The 19,565-nt window shown below is 39.1% G+C and overlaps 1 protein-coding gene across 4 annotated transcripts in view; it reads right to left on the reverse strand.

The window, feature by feature from the left end:
* AMN1 (antagonist of mitotic exit network 1 homolog) overlaps positions 1-19,565 on the reverse strand; it is an 80,216-nt gene that overhangs the window by 52,247 nt on the left and 8,404 nt on the right. The gene's annotated exons all lie outside the window — the stretch shown is intronic.

Below are 19,565 nucleotides of genomic sequence, written 5' to 3' on the forward strand. Positions count from 1 at the left end.
TCTGAGTCCTCTTAAAGGTAGTTTCTGGTAAATAAAAGCTGTTACCATTATCCTGGGCCTCCCTTAGGTCCAGGGGTCGGAAAACTATGACCTATGGGCCAAATCTGGCCTGTTATCTGCTTTTATAAATGAAGTTTTCTTAGAACACAGCCAAGTCTGTTCATTTATGTGTTGTCTATGGCTGTTTTCACACTATAATGTCAGAGCTGAGACTGTATTTCTTGAAAGGCTGAAAATATTCACTGTCTAGAACTTATAGGCAGTTTGCCAATACCTACCTTAGATAAGCTTCCCTGGTGGCTCAGAGGTTAAAGCACCTGTCTGGAATGCAGGAGACCCTGGTTTGCTCCCTGAGTTGGGAAGATCCCCTGGAGAAGGAAATGGCAACCCACTCCAGTACTCTTGCCTGAAGAATCCCATGGAGGGAGGAGACTGGTAGGCTACAGTCCATGAGGTCGCAAAGAGTCGGACATGACTGAGCGACTTCACTTCACTTCACCTTAGATAATGCAATACTACTAAGATTAAACCATATGTTTTTACTGACTTTTGGACTTTTGCCAACTGTCTAGTCACTTGGTCTGCAATTTGGAAGACTACAGATGAGCAGATTAAAGATATTCCTCTTTAGGACTGTGAATTATAGAAACAAATTATAGCTGATATATATATGGCAATGGCTCATTCTCTAATGGTTTGACACTGTTAATTAAGTATGCCCTACCCAGATCCCTGTCATTTCTACTGGAAATTCATCACTATACTGACCTACCTCCTTTCAAAGACAATGGGCTGCTTTTCTGGGCACCTGATGTCCTGTGCTAGCGATCAGAAGTTGTTTTGTGCAGTTTGCTCAGCGTTCAAATGTTCTTTCGATGAATTTGTAGGGGAGAAAGTGGTCTCCCTGTCCTATTCTTCTGCCACCTTAGCTCCTCCCTCATCATTATACTGAACATGGTGACACATCTACCATCATGGCTTAGGAAAGTAAGGATTACATGTACCTGATGTTAAAACTACCATTACATGCCAGTCTTGTGCCTCTTTTCCAAAGTTAATATGTTTGTCTCCAAGTGAAATAGGCCCTCTCATTCCTGACAAGCTGACTATACTGAGCCTTTGACCACTTGTCTTGGCGTCTCCACTGATGCCTCTTGTTGATATCTTTTCAGTTTATGGTGTCACTGTTCCAATCTGATCAACCAACTCCAGCCACAATGACCATAACATAAAATGTATTATGTTTTTGGCCTTTTAGACCATATTCCATCAGACTGTGTGATATCTTTTAATGCAAAGGTCAACACAATACTGGACCAATAGTCAAGGTATTTGATGGACACTTCATATCCTTTATCATCTTTGAGCTGTTGGTTTCAGTAAGAGATAAATGGAGTTTTTAAAAAAGCCAACTAGAGAGATTTCTAACTCTACCTGCTTCACACATTTTAATGAGATAATTTGGTCACTAAATGTGAGCATCCACTGAAAGAGTTCACATCTTCTTGGCCACCTTCTAGACAAAGATCAGGACGATAGGGGTTATCTTGACCTATATTGAAATTTTAGAATTCTACTTTTTATAGGCTGTTTGGTGGGGCTAACAGTGGCTTCTGGGAGGGCTCACAATGATGAGTACTTCTCAGAACGGCTGCTTCCAATGTCTTTGTTCTCACAATTGGCCAGAGCCTCCCCTTGCCTCTGCAGTTCAGTTCAGTTCAGTCGCTCAGTCGTGTCCGACTCTTTGCAACCCTATGAACCACAGCACGTCAGACCTCCCTGTCCATCACCAATTCCCGGAGTCCACCCAAATCCATGTCTATTGAGTCAGTGATGCCATCCAACCATCTCATCCTCTGTCGTCCCCTTCTCCTCCTGCCCTCAATCTTTCCCAGAATCAGGGTCTTTTCCAATGAGTCAGCTCTTCACATCAGGTGGCCAAAGTATTGGAGTTTCAGCTTCAACATCAGTCCTTCCAATGAACACCCAGCACTGATCTCCTTTAGGATGGACTGGTTAGATCTCCTTGCAGTCCAAGGGACTCTCAAGAGTCTTCTCCAACACCACAGTTCAAAAACATCAATTCTTTGGTGCTCAGCTTTCTTTATAGTCCAACTCTCACATCCATACATGACCACTGGAAAAACAATAGCCTTGACTAGATGGACCTTTGTTGGCAAAGTAATGTCTCTGCTTTTTAATATGTGGTCTAGGTTTGTCATAACTTTCCTTCCAAGGAGTAAGCGTGCTTTAATTCCATTGCTGCAATCACCATCTGCAGTGAGGAGACCCTCTAATACTAGCAGCTAGATGGAGAACACTCTGAGGTCCTTGATGATAGTATAGTTACAAGATGTGAGATGCCTGGGACTCTGAATTACCATGTGGAGGAAAGCCATCAGCCAACTAAGACTATCCACGCTGGGTATTTACATGAATGAGAAATAAGCATATTGTGTGTGACATTGCTAAACCCTTGGAGTTTATTGGTTATAAATAACAGCCAGTATTACCTTAACTAATTACCTTAACGAATATTTATTAGTCACTCTCAAAAAAGAAATAGAATTTTACTCTGACATTTCCTGAACATGATGTATTTTTCTTTTCTCTAACAGCCACCCCAAGCCAGCCTAGTTGGTACACCTGAGTGGCAACCCGGCCAAAAAGGAGCTTATGAAATTCAAACTTAATCTGGTTTTAGTTACTTGGTTTCTCCTTTTAGACTGAACTGATACTAGATCAGAGTCACTAGAGTCTAGATATAGATCAGCAAACTATAACCCATGGATTGAGCCTGATCTTTTGCTTGTTTTCATAAATAAAGTTTTACTGAATCATAGCCATGACAGTTTATTATATATTATCTATGGTTGCTTTTGCTCTACAAAAGCTCTCCTACAGAGCTGAAAATATTTCTCTTTGGCCGTTTACAGGAAAAGTTTGCCAGCCTCTGTCCTATGAAAATAATGACCATTTGGTTGAATAAACTGCTTACTAAGTCTCCCTGCAGTAGCCCATGCCCATCATGGTGGGAAATATAATGGATTTTCTTTTACTTTTGTAAAAATACTCTTATCCCATCTGCACTTGACCTCTGCTGAGTAGGAGATGATTGGAAAAAAGTGATAGCATGTGTACTGGTAAGGGGCACACCAATTTTGTGATCATAAGGATAGCAATAACTCCAGAACCTGGGGAAGGAACACTTTAGATTCTGGGAAGTACTTAAGGAAGGGAAGAAATTCATGTTCCATTCATCCTCTAGGGAGAAGGCAATGGCAGCCCACTCCAGTACTCTTGCCTGGAGAGTCCCATGGACGGAGGAGCCTGGTTGGCTGCAGTCCATGGGGTCACTAAGAGTCGGACACGACTGAGCAACTTCACTTTTACTTTTCACTTTCATGCATTGGAGAAGGCAATAGCAACCCACTCCAGTGTTCTTGCCTGGAGAATCCCAGGGACAGGGGAGCCTGGTGGGCTGCCATCTATGGGGTCGTACAGAGTCGGACACAAATGAAGTGACTTAGCAGCAGCAGCAGATCCTGTAGACTCAGCACTGCACCTTGGCAAAACAATTAATATGGTCCACCTGGGGCAAGCAGTAGCTGCAGCTGACAATCCAACCTACTGCTAGATTTCTCATCATTGTGTTTGTGCTATGATTACAGAAAAATTCATGTGAGTATGGAAGACCCTGAACTATTCTGCTTTGCCTAGCCTCTCTATATAAGGGTATGAAAACATGGACCAACACAATCTTGTTTCGATATGACAGAAATAAACACAGGTTTCCCCTGATGTTCAAGTGATCTTGGGCTATTTTATGTGTAACAATCAAGGCTGCAACTACTCAGAGATGTTTTCCCATGTGATAAAAACAAAACAATGTCATGGTGATCCAAATCAATTTTATATGTTTCTATGTACAGAATAGGCCATGGACTATCTCTCAGTTGGATTTCTTTTTTGGCCCATCTATTGTTCCTGTCATTACTGATAATAGCACCAAAATTAACAGGAAAACTTAAATGTCCTTGTGCAGGTCATAATGGAGACTGTCCTGGGCTTATGCTGTCTTGGTTGTCTGAAATAAGACCTACTGGTCTCCCCTGCGATTAATCCCAGTTGCTTGAGTCTGGGATTCTAGAGGCATAGTTGAAGTCAATATTGCTGGTTGGCTCATTCTCCTTTTGAGAGCAATATTAATAGCCTTAATTGATTTCTATATGCCATAAATTAAATACATTTGGCCATAGCCTCTGCCAATTAATCAGCGTGATAAAGAAGTGTCATGCCCATGTGATAATCTGTCAGATGCCAAGGTGGTAAGGCAAAAAGGTGAAATGTTGGGAAGGGCACTACCCTGTGAGTTTTTCATGGCCCTGCCTTTCTTGCTGAGAATGACAAGACAACAAAACCCTGATACTCTATCTGGGCCTCTCTCAAGGTTCTCTTTACAATGAGCAACCTGTGGGATAAAGTAATGTCTCCCTCCAGGACAAAGAGGTTATTACTGCTTGCTATAAAATGCAGAATTTCCAAATTCAGAGTTTCTCTCCTGTAACACAACCCATCCTTTGGTTAGGCATCTGTCTTGACCTTCTATGTTGCTGCTGTGTGTCTTGGAGGTCAAGGGGAAGTGACATAAGCATGCTAAGGCTCATGCTGCTTGCTGTGCAATGAATAATAGAGTTCTTGGTATCTCTGACCCAAGACCCAAATCTTCTACCAACATTCATGAAACAAGACCAAGTTAAAAACATTAGTTTGAAGAAGAGAAAAACCAAATTCCATCATCACTCCTCTTATATTTTCCTTTATACACAATTCATCTATATTTTTAATTTTTTCCATAATAGTACCCTTTTCTCCCTCCTCTCTTTCTCTTGGTCTTTTTCATTTTGTTTTTTGCCTCTTCTCTGAACTCAGGCTGTGCCATGCATTCCACATGGTAAATGGTTTCCTTTTTCTGTTCCAGTTCCCTCCAGCAGCACTAGCAGAGATCTGGGACAGAAACAAATGAAATATTTCTTAAAATGCTGCTATGAGAACTATTATTTTTTTTTATTTTTTTATTTTTTATTATTATTATTTTTTTCCAGTGGGTTTTGTCATACATTGATATGAATCAGCCATGGATTTACATGTATTCCCAATCCCGATCCCCCCTCCCACCTCCCTCTCCACCTGATTCCTCTGGGTCTTCCCAGTGCACCAGGCCGGAGCACTTGTCTCGTGCATCCCACCTGGGCTGGTGATCTGTTTCACCATAGATAGCATACATGCTGTTCTTCTGAAATATCCCACCCTCACATTCTCCCACAAAGTTCAAAAGTCTGTTCTGTATTTCTGTGTCTCTTTTTCTGTTCTGCATATAGGGTTATTGTTATCACCTTTCTAAATTCCATATACATGTGTCAGTATGCTGTAATGTTCTTTATCTTTCTGGCTTACTTCACTCTGTATAAGGGGCTCCAGCTTCATCCATCTCATTAGGACTGGTTCAAATGAATTCTTTTTAATGGCTGAGTAATATTCCATGGTGTATATGTACCACAGCTTCCTTATCCATTCATCTGCTGATGGGCATCTAGGTTGCTTCCATGTCCTGGCTATTATAAACAGTGCTGCGATGAACATTGGGGTGCACGTGTCTCTTTCAGATCTGGTTTCCTCAGTGTGTATGCCCAGAAGTGGGATTGCTGGGTCATATGGCAGTGCTATTTCCAGTTTTTTAAGAAATCTCCACACTGTTTTCCATAGCGGCTGTACTAGTATAAGAACTATTAAATGGCTCACAAAGACCATCCAAAAAGTCTGTCAAACAGAGCAAGTTTATTAAATTAACTGCAGTGAGGGTTTAACAGGGTTTTGATAATGTTTCAATAGGGGAAAGCTAACAAGGAAAAGCTACCAAACTGGGGTCTCTTGCATTGTAGGCAGATTCTTCATCAACTGAGCTATCAGGGAAGCCCTCAGGGGAAAGCTAGAGAAGAGTACATTCAGGATTTGGGGATGTAAGCTTGAGTGGTTTAAGAAGGTTCTCCCCATCCCAGATAGGGAATGGGATAGGATTAAGCAAAATTTGTGACATAATAGTTTAACAGTGATGGACATGGGGTCTTAAAGTAAGCCTTTTGAAAAATCTATCCTAATAAACATAATGTTTGCCATACCAATCAAAATGTTTATCCTCATAACCAACTGATGACAAAAATTTCCTTGAGAATAAAGCTATATGACATAAAATAATTTTAGTTCTTAATCCCTAAGCTTAACACAGGAGGTCTCAATTCTCAAGACAAAAATAAAAAGCAGTCAGCTAAAACTTAATAAAGCTGCAAAAACTGTAAAAAGCAGGGTGGGGTGCGAGATGGGAGGAGAGATAGATTTCTCATCCAATAAATTGCCCTAAGCTTTATAGTTAAAACTTATTAATATTTAGCCAATCAGTTATATGGTGAATTAATCTAACAAAGAAATGACTGCAGGCAAAATGCCTGCTTTTAATGTAAGTGCTGCATAAAATTTGGCTTTTGGCCTCCTTTTCTTCTCTCTATATCCTCTTCTTTAAACTTAACCATGGCTTCACCTACCATCTATAAGGAGTTTATTCCTAATCTTAGGCTTAATCCTTGATACCTCTTTCAAGTTAAAACATATTTTTTCAAAGAAGACACACAGATGGCCACCAATACATGAAAAGATGCTCAACATCAATAATCATCAAAGAAATGTAAATCAAAATCACAATGAGATAGCACCTCATACCTGCCAGAATGGCTACTATCAAAAAGATAAGAAATAACAAGTATTAGAGAGGATGTAAAGAAGTGGGAAGCCTTGTGCACTGTTAGTGGGAATGTAAATTGATGCAGGCACTGTGGAAAAGAGTATAGAAGTTCCTCAAAAAATTAAAAATAGAACTACCATATGATCCAGGAAGGAATTCCACTTTTAGGTATTTATGCAAAGAAATATTTATTTATGCAAAGACTGCAAGGAGATCAAACCAGTCAATCTTAAAGGAAATCAACCTGAATATTCATTGGAAGGACTGATGCTAAAGCTGAAACTCTAATACTTTGGCCACCTGATGAGAAGAATTGGCTCACTGGAAAAGACCCTGATGCTGGGAAAGACTGAAAGCAGGAGGAGAAGGGGACGACAGAGGATGAGATGGCTGGATGGCATCACTGACTCGATGGACATGAGTTTGAGCAAGCTCTGGGAGTTGGTGATGGACAGGGAAGCCTGGTGTGCTGCAGTCCATGGGGTCGCAAAGAGTCGGACATGACTGAGTGACTGAACTGAACTGATGCATGGAAAATGAAAATAATAATTTGAAAGGTATCTGCACTACCATGTTCATTGCAACATTATTTACAATATTAAGATATGGAAATAACCTAAGTGTCCATCAATGAATAAATGTATAAAGAAATATGTGGCATATGTACAATAGAATATCACTCAGCCATAAAAAAGAATTATATCTTGCCATTTGCAACAACATGGATAGACCTAGAGAGCATTATGGTAAGTGAGATGTTAGACGGAGAAAGCCAGATACCACGACTTCTCTTATTTGTGGAGTATAAAAACAAAACAGAAAACCCAAACAAAAGTTCATAGATGCAGAAAATAAACTGGTGGCTCTTGGAGGTGGAGGCTGGGACTAGGGGTTGGGGAGAAATAGGTGAACTGGTGGGCTTTTTTTAGTTTAAATAAATCGAATTAAAATTCTTAAAAATTATATTTCTAACTGCCTATTTGTTATTTCAACTGGATGTTCTGGTTAATTTTCCTGATAAGGCACTCCTCCATAATTATCTAATTATATCACCATATTCCTGGTCAACAAAGTTAAAAACTTCGGAGTAATTTTTAACTTCTGCCTTTCTTTGTTCCCTTTATTCAAAACTGCTCACCATATCTCAGAGCCAAAGGCAGTGCTTTTAAAATGCTGGCCCAGTGAGGATATTAGGAACTTACGCAAGGATGTAAACCAAGCAGTTTACATCATGGAAAAGACCCATTCCTCTGGACTAAACAGCGCACTTAGAAACAGTTGGCTGCTATTCTCGATAGCAGATAACAAGTTCCTTACCTTGTTAGAAGGTAAAAAAAACCAAGGTAACCCCAGAAGTAGCTTGCTGAATAACTAGTCTGAACATATTTTGACCCCAAAAAGTTAGAAAATATTATCCGAAAATATGGGCCTTAACATGGGAGACAACACTCCAATATGACAATGAAGGTCACGGAGTCAGTCTTTTTGTTTTAAATCAAAGTTTTAGATAATTTTTCTTCATATGTTCTCTTTTCATTTTTTTTCACTAAGCGCTATGTTTTCAAGTTCCATCCAAGTGAATGTATATACATCTATTCTTTACTCTCCTAGCAACTGCATACTACTTCATGGCACCTCTCCCAGTGATGGGCATTCCAATTCTCTTCTACCAGAATAAATTTTATGATGACCATCATCATATATGTCTCTTGGTTTGGGCTCTCTCTACCCCTTTCCAAAAGTTTAAAACAGTTTCCTGTCTCCTTATTCTTATCATTATGCTCCCTAATTCGACTCTTTGCTCCCAGCATGGTTCTAAAACCTTCAATAACTTCCCATTGCTACATAATTAAACACTCATTTCATTCTGGTGACCAACATTCTGCTCCTAATTACCTGGTTTTATGTCTTACTATTCTACTATTAATATTGTATTTTCCAGCCAGACAGAAATACTACTTTCTGTCTTCTCACATATTTCTAACTTTTCTGTTTGTCAGACTTTGTTTTTATTACTTCGTCTTGAATGTACTTCCATTTGTTAATCCCTCTTTTTGTCATTACTCCACCTATATTATAGTTATTTATATACTTGTGCTAGTCCCATGAGACTATACCTCTTTCATGCTAGTTATTCCCAACAATCATTGGCATAGTGGTTCATACGCCACGTGTGTTTTTAAATGCATGCTTAACTGAATTTGTTGCTGTTCAGTCACTCAGTTGTGTCTGATTCTTTGCAACGCCGTGGACTGCAGCACGCCAGGTTTCCCTGTCCTTCACTATCTCCTGGAGTTTGCTCAAACTCATGTTCACTGAGTCAGTGATGCTATCTAATCATCTTATCCTCTACTGACCAACCCTTCTCCTTTTGCCTTCAATCTTTGCCAGCATGAGGGTCTTTCTGAATGAGTCAGCTCTTTGCATCAGGAAGCCAAAGTATTGAAGCTTCAGCTTCAGCAACAGTCCTTTCAATGAATACTTAGGGTTGATTTCCTTTAGGAGTGGCTGGTTTGATGACCTTGTTGTCAAAGGCACTCTCAAGGGTCTTCCCCAGCACCACAGTTCTAAAGCATCAATTTTTTGGTGCTCAGCCTTCTTTATGGTCTAACTCTCACACCCATACATGAATATGGGAAAAATCATAGCTTTGACTATATGGACATTTGTCAGCAAAGTGGTGTCTCTGCTTTTTAAGATGCTGTCCATGTTTGTCATAGCTTTTCTTCCAAGGAGCAAGCATCTTTTAATTTCATGGCTGCAGTCACTGTCTGCAGCGATTTTGGAGCCCAAGAAAGTACACTCTGTCACTGCTTCCACTGTTTTCCCATCTATCTGCCCTGAAGTGACGTGATTGGGGGCTTCCCTGGTGGCTCAGTGGTAAAGAATCCACCTGCAATGCAGGAGCTACAAGAGATGTGGGTTTCATCTTTGGCTGGGGAAGATCCTCAGAAGGAGGGTACAGCAACCTACTCCAGTATTCTTGCCTGGAGAATCCGGTGGACAAAGGACCCCAATAGGCTACAGTCCATAGGGTCACAAAGAGTCAGACACGACTGAAGCAACTTAGCCTGTATGCAAAATGGGACTGGATGCCATGATCTTAGTTTTTTGAATGTTGAGTTTTAAGCAAGCTTTTTCACTCTCCTCTTTCATCAAGAGATTCTTTAGTTCTTCACTTTCTGCCATTAGGGTGGTGTCATCTGCATATCTGAGGTTACTGATATTTCTTCCTGAAATCTTGATTCCAACTTGTGCTTCATCCAGCTTGGCATTTCAATGATGTGCTCTCCACATAAGTTAAATGAGCAGAGTGACTACAGCCTTGACATACTCATTTGCCAATTTTGAAACAATCTGTTGTTCCATGTCCAGTTCTAGCTGTTGTTTCTTGTCCTGCATAACAGGTTTCTTGGAGGCAGGTAAGGTGGTCTGGTATTTCATCTCTTTAAGAATTTTCCACAGTTTGTTGTGATCCACAGAGTCAAAGGTTTTAGTGTAGTCAGTGAAGCAGAAGTAAATGTTTCTCTGGAACTCTCTTGCTTTTTCTATGATCCAGCAGGTGTTTGGTAATTTGATCTCTGGTTCCTCTGCCTTTTCTAAATATAGCCTGTACATCTGGAAGTTCTCAGTCCACATGCTGTTGAAGCCTAGTTTGAAGGACTTTGAGCACTGCCTTGCTAGCATGTGAAATGAATGTAACTGTGGCGTAGTTTAAACATTCTTCGGCATTGCCTTTCTTTGAAATTGGAATGAAAACTGACCTATTCCAGTCCTGTGGCCACTGATGAGTTTTTCCTGAATTTGCTGGCATATTGAGTGCAGCACTTTCACAGCATCATCTTTCAGGAATTGAAATAGCTCAGCTGGAATTCCATCACCCCCACTAGCTTTGATTGTAGTAATGCTTCCTAAAGCCCACTTGACTTCATACTCCAGGATGTCTGGCTGTAGGTAGTGACCACTCCATTGTGGTTATTCACGTCATTAAGACCTTTTTTGTATAGTTCTTCTGTGTATTCTTGCACCTCTTCTTAATCTCTTCTGCTTCTGTGAGGTCCTTGCTGTTTCTCTCCTTTACTGTGCCCATCTTTGCATGAAAGATTCCCTTGGTATCTCTGATTTTCTTGAAGAGATCTCTAGTCTTTCCCATTCTAGTGTTTTCCTCTATTTCTTTGCATTCATTGTTCACTTAATAAGGCTTTCTTATCTATCCTTGCTATACTCTGGAACTCTGCATTCAGTTGGGTATATCTTTCCCTTTTCCCTTTGCCTTTCACTTCTCTTCTTTTCTCAGCTATTTCTAAGGCCTCCTCAGACAACCACTTTGCCTTCTTGCATTTCTTTTTGGGGGGTGGTTCTGGTGGCCACCTCCTGTACAATGTTAGGAACCTCCATCCATAGTTCCTCTGGCACTCAATCAGATCTAATCCCTTGAATCTGTCAGTCACTTCCACTGTATAATCTTAAGGGATTTACCTTAAGTCATATATCCCTTAAGGGATATACCTTAGGTCATACCTGAATGGTCTAGTGGTTTTCCCTACTTTCTTCAATTTAAGTCTGAATTGTGCAATAAGGAGTTCATGATCTGATCCACAGTCAGCTCCTGGTCTTGTTTTTGCTGACTGTATATAGCTTCTCCATCTTTGACTACAAAGAATATAATTAATCTGATTTTGGTATTGATCATCTGGTGACCATCTACACATTGGCCATGAGTACAGTCATCTCTTGTGTTATTGGAAGAGGGTGCTTACCTGAATACTAACTCCTAAAAATAAAAAACTATGGGTACAAAGAGACAGAAGACTTGATTCTGCCCACAGAGGTTCAGAGGATCATTTGCATGGAACCCTCAAGGAACCTTAGAATACAGTTCAGAACTAAGAGATAGGAATTAAGCCACATCTTAGGAAAGAAAGGTCAGGCCTTAGGTAACAAAGTCCTTGTTACACTGCATTCCATGGTAGGTATGAAATAAGATTAATAACTAATATAAATGAATACTTACTATGTGCCAACCACTATTTCATGGAATTTACATGTCCTGGATTTAATCTTCATAGCAGTTCAATAAGGCAGACAATATTACCATGATCTTTCATTTACAGATGAGAAAACTGAAACCCAAACAAGTTATATCATTTGCATAAGACTATATAACTAGTAGATGTTACATGTATGTATTGAACCCTGGTAGTCTGTTTTCCTAACTTCTACTCTTAACTTACTGTGTCTTTCAGTTCAGTTCAGTTTAGCCACTAAGTCATATCCAACTATTAATGATCCCATAGACTGCAGCATGCCAGGCTTCCCTGTCCTTCACCAACTCCCAGAGCTTGATCAAACTCATGTCCATCGAGTCGGTGATGCCATCCAATCATCTCATCCTCTCTCATCCTGCCTTTATCTTTCTGAGCATCAGCATCTTTTCCAATGATGGCTCATTGTTCTTTGCATCAGGTGGTCAAAGTATTGGAGCTTCAGCTTCAGCATCAGTCCTTCCAATGAATATTCAGGCCTGAGTTCCTTTAGGATTGACTGGTTTGATCTCTTTGTTGTCCAAGGGACTCTCAAGAGTCTTCTCCAACACCACAGTTCAAAAGCATCAATTCTTCGGCACTCAACTTTCTTTATAGTCCAACTCTCACATCCATACATGATTACTGGGAAAACCATAGTTTAGAATACACTGACCTTTGTCAGTAAAGGAATGTCTCCGCTTTTTAATATGCTGTCTAGGTTGGTCACAGCTTTTCTCCCAAGGAGCAAGCGTCTTTTCATTTCATGGCTGCAATCACCGTCTGCAGTGATTTTGGAGACCAAGACAATAAAGTCTGTCATTGTTTCCACTGTTTCCCTATCTATTTGCCATAAAGTGATAGGACCAGATGCCATGATCTTAGTTTTCTGAATGCTGAGTTTTAAGCCAGTTTTTTCACTCTCCTTTCACTTTCATCAAGAGGCTCTTTAGTTCCTCTTCACTTTCTGCCATAAGGGTGATATCATCTGCACATCTGAGGTTATTGTTATTTCTCCCAGCAATCCTGATCTCAGCTTGTGTTTCATCCAGTCCAGCATTTCACATGATACACTCTGCATAGAAGTTAAATAAGCAAAGTGACAATATACAGGCTTGACATACTCCTTTCCCAATTGGGATCAGTCCATTGTTCCATGTCTGGTTCTAATTGTTGCTTCTTGACCTGCATACAGATTTATCAGGAGGCAGATAAGGTGGTCTGATATTCCTATCACTTGAAGAATTTTCCACAGTTTGCTGTGATCCACACAGCCAAAGGCTTTAGCATAGTCAATGAAGCAGAAGTAGATGTTCTAGAATTCTCTTGCTTTTTCTATGATGAAATGGATGTTGGCAATTTGATCTCTGCTTCCTCTGACTTTCCTAAATCCAGCTTGAACATCTGGAAGTTCTCAGTTCATGTACTGCTGAAGCCTAGCATGGAGAATCTTGAGCATTACTTTGCTAGTGTGTGAGATGAGTGCAATCGTGCAGTCGTTTGAACATTCTTTGGCATTGCCTTCCTTTGGGATTAGAATGAAAACTGACCTTTTCCAGTCTTATGGCCATTGCTGATTAATCCATATTTGTTGGCATATTAAGTGCAGCATCATCTTTTAGGATTTGAAATAGTTCAGCTGGAATTTTATCACCTCCACTGGTAGTAATGCTTCCTAAGGCCCTCTTGACTTTGCATTCCAGGATGTCTGGCTCTAGGTTAGAGACCACGCCATCGTGGTTATCTGGGTCATGAAGATCTTTTTTTGTATAGTTCTGTGTATTTTTGCCACTTCTTTTTAATATGTTCTGTTTCTGTTAAGTCCTTGCCGTTTCTCTCCTTTATTGTGCCCATCGTTGCATGAAATGTTCCCTTGATTTATCTAATTTTCTTGAAGAGATCTCCAGTCTTTCCCATTCTATTGTTTTCCTCTATTTCTTTGTATTGATACTTAAGAAGGCTTCCTTAATCTCCTTGCTATTCTTTGAAACTCTGCATTCAAATGGATATATCTTTCCTCTTCTCCTTTGTCTTTCAATTCTCTTCTTTTCCCAGCTATTTGTAAGGACTTCTCAGACAACCATTTTGCCTTTTTGCATTTCTTTTTCTTGGGGGTGGTTTTGATCACAGCCTCTGGTACAATCATACAAACTTCTGTCCATAGTTCTTTAGGCACTCTGTCTACCAGATCTAATCTCTTGAATCTATTTGCCACTTCCACATATAATTGTGTAAACTGGGCATTGTTTTCACCTTGCCTCAGCCTCTTCATTCTTTCTGGAGCTATTTCTCCACTCTTCTCCAGTAGCATATTGGGGACCTACTGACCTGGGGAGTTCATCTTTCCATGTCATATCTTTTTGCCTTTTCATACTGTTCATGGGGTTCTCAAGGCAAGAATACTGAAGTAGTTTGCCATCCCCTTCTCCAGTGGACTATGTCTTGTCAGAATTCTCCACCATGACCCATCTGTCTTGGGTGGCCCTAAACATCATGGCTCCGTTTCACTGAGTTAGACAGGACTGTGATCCAAGTGATCAGTTTGCTTAGTTTTCTGTAATTGTGGTTTCCATTCTGTCTGCTCTCTGAAGGACAAAGATAAGAGGCTTGTGAAGCTTCCTGATGGGAGGGCCTGGCTGTGGGGGAATATGGGTCTTGCTCTGATGGCCCATGCTCAATAAATCTTTAATCCAATTTTCTGTTGATGGGTGGAGCTGTGTTTCCTCCCTGTAGTTTGGTCTTAGGCCAAACTATGGTATGGGGTTGGTGACCTTCTTCAAAAGGGCTTATGCCAGGACTGTTGTATTTAGTGCTCCTTACCCCATGGCCGGCCACTGTCGATCCACGCCTCCCCCAGAGACTCCTGGACACTCACAGGGAAGTTTGGCTCAGTCTTTATTGGGGTCACTGCTCCTTTCTTCTGGGTCCTGGTGCACACAAGGTTTTGTTTGTGCCCACCAAGAGTGTTACCCCAGTCCTATGGAAATTCTGTAATCAAATCCCACTGGCCTTCAAAGTGAAATTCCCTGGGGGTTCTCAGTCCTTTTACTGGATCCCCAGGTTGGGAAATATGTTGTGGCCCTAGAACTTTTGCAACAGTGCGAGAAATTCTTTGGTATAATTGTTCTGCTCAGTGGGTCTATGGTGGGGCTTACACGCCACCCCTCCCAGGTCTGCTGCAGCCAGAGTCCCTGTCCTCACAGCAGGCCACTGCTGATCCATGCCCCTACAGGAGACAAACACTCAAAGGCAGGTCTGGCTCAATCTCTTGTGGGGTCCCTGGGTCCTGGTGTGCATAATGTTTTGTTTGAGCCCTCCGAGATTCTCTGGTGGGTATGGGGTTTGATTCAAAACACAATTTCGCCCCTCCTACTGTCTTGTTGGGGCTTATCCTTTGCCCTTGGACATGAGGTATCTTTTTTGGTGGGATCCAACATTCTCCTGTCAATGGTTGTCCAGCTATTAGTTGCAACTTTGGAGTTCTCATAGGAGAAGATGAGTGCACGTCTTTCTACTCCGCCATCTTTCTGGTAACTTTTGCTTATCAAGTTCTTTGCTTTCCTTGAATTTGACTGCAGCTGTTTTGACTTGTGGATTTATTTGTACAGGTTTTGTCTTACTCCTGGCTTTTTTTCACTTTTGTGAAGCCTGAGGCTGATGCCATGGACGAAGGTTGAGGTGTCGGTGGGTGGAGAAGACCTCTGTGGCCTCCATGGGCCTTGGGAAACCTCTGAAGTGCCCCAAGAACCCTTTGAGGTGCCATGACTGCTCAGCTTTCACAGATGCCGAACCACTCTGTCTTTACTGACAGAAAAGATATTCTGTTCAAATGAAGTATAAAAACTATGCCAAGAATTAAACCAAGATACTTTATTCAGGACTCTATACAAGTCTGAGTCTACATAAAGGAGAATCAACAGATTTCTCTTTTATGAAAAGTGATTGTGGATTGAGGGTCAGAAGTTTATGAGATATAACATAAATGCCAAATCTTATTCTTTTAGAAGGCATTTGGTAGATTAAAGCAATTGTTCTTCTCAGTCTTTTTTTGTGGCAATATTAATAGAGTGAAAGTTCCTGGAGATAAACAACTGCCTTTATAACTGCAATTTCCAGCACAATTTCTGATGTGAAATAATTAATAATAACAATAACTAGCATTCAGTAGTATATATTACTTGCTAGTGTTAAAATAAAATGGAATCTAAGCTTGAAAATCCTCCAAGAAAACAAAACCAGTTATGCTACATAAGTGAAACTTTAGATTATTTCATGAACTTAAGCAAAAGCTAACTTAGGCTATTTCTTGTATTTGCTTTTGATAACAATAGGCAAAACTTATATCATCTTCCAAAACAGTATAAGATAAACATTTTTAACCAAATTCTTGTCATCCGTAAACTTCCACTGTAATAACCAATCATTGTAAATATTAAATGACTTCCTCATTTTTGCTTTATAAACATCCTGTAACTACATACCTCTGAACTTCTAACCACTTTCAGTTTGAAGTCTCTGTTCATGGATAGCTTCTTCTTCATTCAAAAAAATATTCATAACAAATAAATCTCTCTTTATTTTCTTTTGACAGTTTTTGGTGTCAGAAGTGAGACCTATAGACAACCCCTGATTAGTCAAGAGCCTGGTGAGTAAACAAGCACCAGTACTAATAGAGTTCATTATGCTCACTATTTTCTCATTGACCACGGAGTTTCATGGTAAATCTCTCTTGGATCCAAGAATCACTCCCTTTTGTGTTGAGCTCTCCAATTTTACTAAGAATTGTTGCTGAAACTTTTTGGTAAGTACCTGACTCTATTCAAAAAGTGCAGGGTGGGGAGGAGTAATCCCCTGGTTTCAGAACAGCTGTCAAAAACAGGACCCCTCAGAGTTAAGATGTCCTAGAGAATCTAAGGTGAAGATGGGTTCTACCTGGTCCAAATCACAGACCAAGATTTTGAGACTTTTGAAAAAATGGGTGAACTCTATGAAGGATAACTGGATTTGCAGTGGCCACTTTGGGGAATCTTTAATTTAGATATAACAGTCTACCTTAGTGACATCCTTAAAAAAAGAATATCCCAAACTTTTCAGAGACAATGGTAGGCAAAAACTTCTAAAAACCAAAATGACACCAAAAATAGCTTCCCTAAAAGAATCCTTATGGCACACAAACAGAAAAATTTTGGTAAAACAAACTCTGGCCATAAGCAGGTAACCTTAATTTATTCCATCTGTCAGAAACAATTTGGATTCAGCTATTTAAAAAAAATTTTTTTTAAGCTTTATATTATTGTACCTGATGCATGGCTAAAATTTTAAAATGAAAGTTATATGATCTCTGTGTCTATTTATGCATATAGATGCATTATACACAAATTCATGTATGTTATATGAAAATTTTTAAAGAGCTCTATTTAATCTTCTTAAAGGAAAATAAGCACTTATATAAATTATAGAGACTAACCCACATGTTTTTCAAGTTTGAATAATCTGGAATAAACTTTACTAAATAAAAGCCAACTTAAATGTGTCGCTTTAATAAAACAGGCTTGTCCTCAGGGTTCTCGATATTAAATATAATGTGAACACACAACCATGTCTACCTAGGTTTAATAGTCAAAGAAGTTTGTGCTATTTCTATGCTACAAGATTTGTCAGCAAGAAAAACAATATAAGATGATTATTAGTTGTTTAATGTTTAAGGCCAAGTATATTTATTAAAAACAAGTAGATTAAATAGATGTAAGATAAAAATCTATACTAAGTTAAATTAAATGATGGATATTCATTACCTAGCATAGCTTTTCTAGACCGCTTCTAAATATGATAATATACTGAAACATTAATTTTTACCTACTTTTGGCTTTTTAATTTTTATAATTGCTTATTTTTTAATTTTTAAAAAAATATTTATTATTATTATTTTATTTTTAGTTATGTTGGATCTTAGTTGCAATACTTGGGATCTTGCTTGTGGCACAAAGGCTCTTCATTGTAGTATGAGGGCTTCTCTCTAGTTGTGGTATGCGGGCTCAATAGTTGTGGTGTGCAGAATTAATTGCCCTGCAGCACGTGGAATCTTAGTTTCCCAACCAGGGATTGAACTCGAGTCCCCTGCACTGGGAGGCTGGTTCTTAACCACTGGACAACCAAAGAAGTTCCTACTGAGGTTTAGTAATAAACACACCTCTTGCAGATTAAAAAATTACACTATAGAAAATATGGATAGGCCAGTTATGAATTTGAATTAAATTGAATCAGTAATTTAAAAATCTCCCAACAAACAAAACTTCAGGACCAGACGGCTTTATAAGTGAATTCTACCAAACATTTAGGAAAAAAGTTAACAGCTGTCCTTCCCAAATTAATCCAAAAAAATTGCAGACCAAGGAACACGTCCAAACTCATTCTGTGAGTGAATATCATCAATCTGATACCCAAACCAGAGAAAGATATCACAAAAAAGAAAATTACAGGCCAATATCACTGATGAACATAAATGTGAAAATCCTCATCAAAATATTAGCAAGCTGAATTCAATAGTACATTAAAAGAGTCATATACTATGATCAAGGGGGGTTTATTCCAGGGATGGAATGAATCAATCTCATCCTTGAATAGTTCAATATCCACAAAGAAATCAATGTATTATACCACATTAACATATTGAAGAAAAATATCATCATCTCAATAGATGTAGAAAAACTTTTGACAAAATTCAACATCTAGTTATGATAAAAACTCTCAACAAAGTTGGTATAGAAGTAATATACCTTAACATAATAAAGACCATATATGTCAAGCCTACATCTAACATCATACCAGTGAAAAGTTGAAGGCATTTCCTCTAAGACAAGGAACAAGACAAAGATACCCACCCTCACCAATTCTAGTCAACATAGTATTGTAAGCCACAGCAATCAGAAAAGAAAAACAAATAAAAGGAATCAAGATAAGAAAGGAAGAATTAAAACCATCACTGTTTGCAGATGACATGATACTACACATAGAAAATCCAAAAACCACCATCTAAAAAACCATAATTGATCAATGAATTCAGTAAACTTGCAGGATAAAATATACAGAAATCTGTTGCATTTCTGTATATTAACAATGAACTATCAGACAGAGGAATTAAAAAAACAATCCCATGTTCAACTACATCAAAAAGAATAAAGTACCTAGGAATAAATATAACTAAGGAGGTAAAAGATCAGTACTCAGAAAACTATAAAGCACTGATGAAAGAAATTGAAGATGATACAAATAGATGAAAAGATACACTGTGTTCATGAACTGAAAGAATTAATATTGTTGCAATGATCATACTACTCAAGGCCATCTATAGATTCTATGCAATCCCTATCAAAACACCACTGGCATTTTTCAGAGAACTAGAAAAAATAATCTGACAATTTGTATGGAAACACAAAAGACCCCCCAACAGCCAAAATAATCTTGAGTAAGAAGGACACAGATGGAAGTATCATGCTTCCTGATTTCACACTGTACTACAAATCTACAGAAATCAAAACAGTATTGTACTGGCCCAAAAACAGACACATTAGGTTAAATGGAGCAGAAGATAAAGTCCAGAAATAAACATTTTTGGTCAGTTAAACTATGACATAGGGGCAAGAATATACAGTGAGGAAAAGATTCTCTTCAATAATCGTTGCTGGGAAAATTGAACAGTTACATTTAAAGAAGTAAAATCAGAACATTTTCTCATACCATATATA

This window comes from Dama dama, chromosome 22, assembly GCF_033118175.1.
Source record: "Dama dama isolate Ldn47 chromosome 22, ASM3311817v1, whole genome shotgun sequence".
NCBI classification, from domain to species: Eukaryota; Metazoa; Chordata; class Mammalia; order Artiodactyla; family Cervidae; genus Dama; species Dama dama.